The following is a 7552-nucleotide window of genomic DNA, read 5'->3' as shown; positions in this document are numbered from 1 at the left end:
TTTTATTCCTATGTGTGCTTTTTGAGATTTTGTAATGTTCATAGTTATGTATGTATATATATATATGTGTGTGTGTGTGTGTGTGTGTGTGTGAGAGAGAGAGAACACCAAATGCCTGCCTGTGTTTATGTGTGAGAGAGGTATGAAGACAGTGTGTGCAATGTTTTATTTCTGTGTAATGTTTATAAACATTTAAGAAGTAGGGAACATGCGAACATTCATACATATATGTATATATGCATATATATATATATATATATATATACACACACATATATACATATATATACATGTATATATATATATATATATATATATATATATATATATATATATATACACATGTATACATATATATACACATGTATATATATATATATATACACACATACATATACATACACATATACACTGTATTGTATCTGTATTTGCGTGTGTTCCGATGCACCTGTCTATTACTGTTTGTAAGTACGATATCCATCTGTCTATCTAGCTAGCTATCTCTCTATCAAGCTCTCTCTCTCTATCTCACACTTGCTCTCTCTCTATCTTTATATATATATATATATATATATATATATGTATAATATGTGTGCTTGTGTATGTATATGTATGTATATGCGTGTGAATATTTTTTCATGTTTTTATGCATGTGTGGTTTTCTTTTTTATTGTGGGAATTTAAGGAAACATGTTGAAAATGAATATTCACAAGGTTAACAAGTAGCTAGCTTATATCAATACAATTTTTCGCATTTTTCTGATATTTAATTTACGTTTTCAATTAGCTTACACAAATTTGAAATAATTATTATTTTTATTTATTCATTTACTTTACTATTTTTATTGATATTTTGGCTTATTTTTTTTTCTTTTCTTTCACCTGCGTTTCTCAGTCTCGTCATTATCATCAGCATCATTTTATGGGGAGTTTTTCGCCAACAATTTCAGCAACTGCCAGAAAGATACCGTTAATTCCATGGCAATTAGTTACACCGCAACAATAACATTAATGCCTTTATCTCTTAACAAACAATAGAACTTCTCCAGAATCATAAGATTTAGAAAGAAGAGCGGCAAATTTGCCTCAAATATTACTACCCCTCAACGTCTCTAGTTTCTGCAGTTGTGGCTCGAGAGTCAGCACATAAAGAAGAGATGAGAGGATGCAACGTTGACTGACCAAGAGCAAGATACTGATTATTCTCATTGTTGGTAATTCATCATAAATATCAAGAGGATTTTACAGTAAACTGCGACAATGAAACCGCAGATAAAGGATCTGAAACCGGCCACCGAAAAAACAGCAGCCAAGTTTTGGTGCTCGATCCTCTCGAAAGATTTTCATTGATCGAAAGTGATCAGGGGGCTTACGCTACCATGTTCCTTGTCCAGGCACCCTACGACGTATCGTTTATTATAGAGGTTGTCGTGGATGGCTTATATTCCCGTTTCAATAATTAGACCATCGCTGAAAAGCGCCATCCTTTTAGCAAGCACCTAGGCCAAAATTTTGAAATCTGCGTTTAACAGATCTATGGGCCGAAAATTGTCACCGTGATCCCAGGCTCTCTACGACGTATCGTTTAATATAGAGGTTGTCGTGGATGGCTTATATTCCCGTATAAATAATTAGACCATCGCTGAAAAGCACCATCCTTTTAGCAAGCACCTAGGCCAAAATTTTGAAATCTGCGTTTAACAGATCTATGGGCCGAAAATTGTCACCATGATCCCAATCAAGTGGGTCCTTTCTTAGCAACGTTACTACTCCTCGACTCACAGAAAACTGAATATTGTAGAGTAGACTATCCAAAACAGTTGTTTGCACACTCCACCTCCGTTGCAGCCAACAGATCCTTCCCGCATTTCAGTGTCACGTGTGGGAGTGCAGCCCATTGGGAGCTATGTAGAATTCTAGAATTTGACCATACTGATAAAGGGTATGAACATGAACCACGTAAAGTACTAGAATGTACGAAATACAACATGTTGTGCGACTTAAACATTCAGACTGGAAGAGTAATAGAAGCTAGAAGGCCTGATTTTGGTAGTAGTTGATAAAGAGAATAGAAAGTGCAAGATAATTGACGTTACAGTTCCAAATGATGAAAAAATTAATAATAGAGGTACAGAAAAAATCGCAAAATACCAGAACCTAGCTATTGAATTGCAGAGACTATGGAATGTGCGGAGAGAGTTGATCGATGCCATTGAAACTTGTCTCTAACTGGTACTTTAGTATATTGACCCTCCAGAGGTTAAAGGCAAAATTGACCTCGGCGGAATTTAAAATCAGAATGTAACTAATTGCAACAATGAATTTTGCACGAGGCTTTAACAGTTTTCTCAATTCGTCAACAGAAATATATAGAGCGGAGCCAGTTAGTGTTTTACTGACTGACTCTGTTGACAATAAGATTAACAGATAAACAAGAATTTGTAACTGTTATTTGACCATATGTGACCCTAAAACAATCTAAATACACATTATTTAGGTAGAAATATAACTTCGAGTTGAGTGGAACCAGACAGTTTTTCTTAGTTATTAGCTATTTTAAGTAACTTTTATGTTTTTTCTTCTTTTTTGCTTGTTTGCATTGTTTTTTTTTAATTTCTATTCTATTGCACCACTAAATTACAAGCTAATACCTTGGATAAACCAGCCAGAAGCTGTGAGTAAATAGTTCTATTCCTGGTGTAACATGCAAACTAATGGGAGCTCTGAGATTTGGATCGCACTGTCAATATGAACAAAAAATAAACACTTTGGATGAAATCTTCATAAAAACAGAGTAAGAAAGAAATAAGCAAGAAAAAGAATAAACAAGAAAAGACATGATTCCTACCTTTCCACTATAGAGATAGATAGATAGATAGATAGATAGATAGATAGATAGATAGATAGATACATACATACATACATACATACATACATACATAGGTACGTACATACATATACAAACACATAAATATCAGTTGTGCCAAAAACATGGCATTATAGCCACGCTGTCACCAGCAGCATAGAGCAGAATGTCTACATAGAGATCATAAACGGTCGAACACAAATTCTTTTGTCGTTCATTCGTCACCACAGACAACATCGGACTAAGTAACAAATTAATCTCCTGCAAGATTCTTCCTTTATTTGTATACATATATGTATGTATATATATATATATATATATATATATATATATATATATATATATATATATATATATATATATATATATATATATATATATATATATATATATATATATATATATATATAAAGAGAGAGAGAGAGAGAGAAGAGAAAGAGAGAAAGTGAGAGACAGAGAGAGAGAGAGAGAATGTGAGAGATAGATAGATAGATAGATAGAGAGAGAAAGTGAGAGACAGAGAGAGAGAGAGAGAATGTGAGAGATAGATAGATAGATAGAGAGAGAGAGAGAGAGAGAGAGAGAGAGAGAGAGAGAGAGAGAGAGAGAGAGAGAGAGAACTACTGAAATAGTCCACAGAAAAAGTCTTGAAATTATGGGCAGTTTTACTTTTTTACTTATGGCAACATTACACAATAATGGAGCATAGTTCATTAAATACATAAACGTTTTATCTCCCTAAACGCCACTGGCATCGTCACTAAAGTGATAAACCGAGAACGACCACACAAAGAATTGTCACATCATATTTTTATGAAACGAATTGTCCAATCCATCCATTTAACTTAATACACAAGTTTGTTTCTAAGCTTTCCACATACCTTCCTATTACGTCATCACTGTCGTCATAAACAACATGAAACAAAGGTTTTGCGCTGAAAGTATTTGTAATGTTTTTCATGCAGACGAGATATAAGTTCCGCCTCTGACAGGCGAATTATTTTAGTCAATCAGTAGCTCACTTACTGGTTCCCTGTGGGCCATTTTTGGCTAGTTTAACGAAAATGCTTGACCATTTCTTTACTTTTACCGTTGTCACAATCGAAGATTTACTCAAAACTTTTAACCAATCCAAACTTAAATGTTAAGACATGTTATAGGCTATATTAAGAAACAAAAATGATTAGCATCCACTGGGTACATTAGCTTAATACCAGGAACGTTTGTCCCTCTAGTTTTGATTTCTATTTTAGCAACACTCACGCTTAAATTGTCATTTGGTTCTTTCGTTGTACTAGAAGTTAGCTTTGGCCTAGCCTCTACAGAGTCATTTCGTTCATTTTCAATTCACATGCGTTTACCAAACTTTTCTTTTCAGCAATGACCATTAACACTACCACACAAATTGTTCCACTTAGACAACAACTCAAATATAACTACATATATTGCCATTAACCACATGAATTACCTAATTAGCTTGTCGATGTTCATTTTCGCGAAACGTATACGTAAACTTTACCTTTATTGTTGTAAGTCAAAGTCTGGCATTTCCCAAGTCAGGGTTTTATCATATCCTAAACTTATCCACCAAGCGCTATCTGTATAGTTACCAGTGCATTCTTTTATCAACAAAATCCATCGAGATCTATATTTGTATTGACATTTACGAAAGAAAGAAAATATCATGCAAGAATATTTTGCTGTTATATCTAAAAGCGACTTTTATAATTTTCTCAAGAGGAGGAGAAAAATATTGGTGAGAGAACTCGATGAAATTATACTGCCAGGTTGTCGACTACCAACTGTCGAGCAGAAAATAGTAAGCTGCAGCAACGACAACAAACCAAATACCATGGTACCAATCATAACGTCAGGACAATACTACGTCACTAAGTTACAAAACATGCTATGGAGAAGAATCGTGCAAATTCTCTAATACTGACAGCTTACATTATATCACTGAAGTCTGTATACACGTTTAAATGTAGAAGAATTTTAAGAAATTTGTAATTTAAGTTTATTTGAGGCTTATTAGGTTTTGTGAGCAAATGCATTATTGTTATCAACATTTTAACGTAATAATCCTTTCTACTAAAGGCACAAGGCCTGAAATTTGTTGGGGTGAGGGGACTAGTCGATTACAACGTCCCCAGTGTTTCACTGGTACTTAATTTATCGACCCCGACAGGATGAAAGGTAAAGTCGACCTGGGCGGAATTTGAACTCAGAACGTAGCGATGGTCGAAATACCGCTAATCATTTCGTCCGGCGTACTAACGGTTCTGCCAGCTCACCGCCTTTGACGTAATAATGTCGTTCAAAATATACAATCAATTATTATTATATTGATACGTTATGAACGGTGAAAGGAAAATATTGATTCGGATATCTTTTGTTATATTGTTTCCTGTACTGTAGCTATTACATCCTTACGTAGAAATATGGTTAATATAGTCCTGCGGTTTGTGTTCTTCAAAGAATACAAACATATAAAAAAAAATATTTCTTTGATATTTTGAAATTTGAATCGTATATTTCATTACAAGAATATGCAATTGCTTCACATTGGCGACACTGACTTGATTGGAACACGTAAATATGTACTATTCTAATTTTCCCAAATGTCCGTCCTTAAAAATTACAGCCATACCATAACATTAAAAAATAATAATCTGGTTTAACATTTACGAAAACTCATGCACTGCTACACTGCTACCTTACTATGGCCATTTTCCCCCCCATTCCCTTAGGTTTCATTGAACTTAACATCAGTTAGACCTTCAATTTCAATTACATTTCATATTTCTATATAAATATGTGATTAGTCACGCTATTGAAGGCGCATGGCACAGTGGTTAGAGTGTCAGGTTCATAATCATGAGTTAGTGAGTTCCATTCCCGGACCGTGCTATGTGTGGTGTTTTTTTTTTTTTAGCAAGACTGGTGCCAAAATTTACCTTTCCTTTGCATAACATCGGTAGAGTTGAGAGGAGAGGAGAGGCTCGTATGGAAAGGTAACTCTTGGTCTTCCTTGCTCGGAGTTGTGCCTCGGAGGGAAATTTTCTAGGTGCAAATTCATGACATAAGAGGATGTTTACTCCTTTTCTTTTTTAGTTACGGCACCTTCAGAAACGTCTTCGACAGTTTTACTTACGACAAGTGATACAGTAATACATCTAAGGTACCCATCTACCTGAGAGATCTGCCCGTACACTCAATATCCACAATTATTATTAAAGCTTACATACATTTCGCTTATGCAGTTCGAATTATACTTGCACTGCGAGCAAGAAGTATATGTAAGACTAATTAATACCCAGCAATACCGAATATATGTGTACTGGAATCAAACACTCACATATATACATTCATTCATGTACAGACTCACTTGTTGAAAATTTGACTAGTGAAAGAAATTAGACGAGCACGTGAAATATGACGTATATACACGTGTCAAAAATCGAGCGCACAATTACAAATACATCCAAGTATATGCACTGGTTTTCATGTACCTCATAGATTGCTTATCGTTTGATTTGAACTTCGATATTCACATATGTTGCCACATTTGCATAATGAATGTGCCTTCTGGTTATGATTGATCAAGGCGCACTGTGATAATACGGATCCCTACACTCTTGCAGTCAGTAGGTTTACAAGTATTACAGCCTCTCAGATTCTAGTTATGTTGCTCGAACAAAACGTTATTCATTCTGCAATCCTTAAATACAGAGATCTTATACGTGTAGGTATCAACAGAACGATGTAATCTAGACACGCTGCCACCAGCAGCAAAGAAGGAAACATCTATATCGCGAATATAAATTCATTACTTCACAACTCTTACTAAATGCGATATTAGTGGCAGCAAATCACTTTCTACATTCCATCATTACATGGTCGTTTCTTAGTGATTGTTACTCCCTTCGGGGTCAAGAGCGGTCGTAAATATAGTGTTTGTGCTGCATTGGAGGATGAACTAATATTCATGAATTTTTATTCACAAATCCTCTCAGACATCGATGCCAGGGAGATCTAACTGCAACTATTCTCCGCCGTGTAAAACAAATGGTTGTTAAGATGCGCAATAAAAGAATTACCTAAGATTATTATTACGTCATGTATTTACAAACTCGCTTTTGAAGCATAGTTTTGTTTCTAAGCGCCGTGCAAGTCAGGGATGCTTGAAAATACGACACGTTATGACGTCACATTCAAGTTAACAAAGAAGACGATGGATATAAATCAAAGCGTCCATAAGTTTGTTTCAGTAAGAGCGTAATTAAACTGTTCAAAATCTGACACGAGGGGAAAATATACCTGGCAAAATAAATACAAAGAACTTATGCTGTAAGCGGCAGCAACAAAGGAATACCAAATAAAGCCGTACCCCACTCAACATTAACAAAATATTACATTGTAAATGTAACTATTTTAATATACCCTGGGATGGTTTGTGGTATTGCTAACTTATAATGTCATTGAACTTATGTTAGTATTGAACAATTTAAAGACATTTAGCGTTTATGAAAGTTGACTTGAAAATTGTTCGCTCGTCTCAGAAATTACATCGTTATTACAAACATATTTTACATAATAGGTCTTTTTAAAAATATAATCAAATAGTTTTGTTAATTACATGTGTGTGTGTGTGTGTGTGTGTGTGTGTGTGTGAGTGTGTGTGTG

The 7552-nt window shown here is 34.7% G+C and overlaps 1 long non-coding RNA gene across 1 annotated transcript; it reads right to left on the bottom strand.

Moving 5' to 3' along the window:
- Positions 1-804: 804 nt before the first annotated feature.
- Positions 805-4664, bottom strand: LOC149134998 (uncharacterized). The gene is made up of 2 exons (XR_016242112.1): positions 4386-4664; positions 805-953 (listed from the first exon to the last, which is right to left on the bottom strand). It is a non-coding gene; the product is annotated as an uncharacterized LOC149134998 (long non-coding RNA).
- Positions 4665-7552: the final 2888 nt, after the last annotated feature.

Source organism: Octopus bimaculoides, chromosome 6, assembly GCF_046866305.1.
Source record: "Octopus bimaculoides isolate indiv1 chromosome 6, ASM4686630v1, whole genome shotgun sequence".
NCBI classification, from domain to species: Eukaryota; Metazoa; Mollusca; class Cephalopoda; order Octopoda; family Octopodidae; genus Octopus; species Octopus bimaculoides.
The sequence above is the reverse complement of the archived record's forward strand: the minus strand, read 5'-3'. Positions and strand labels throughout refer to the sequence as shown.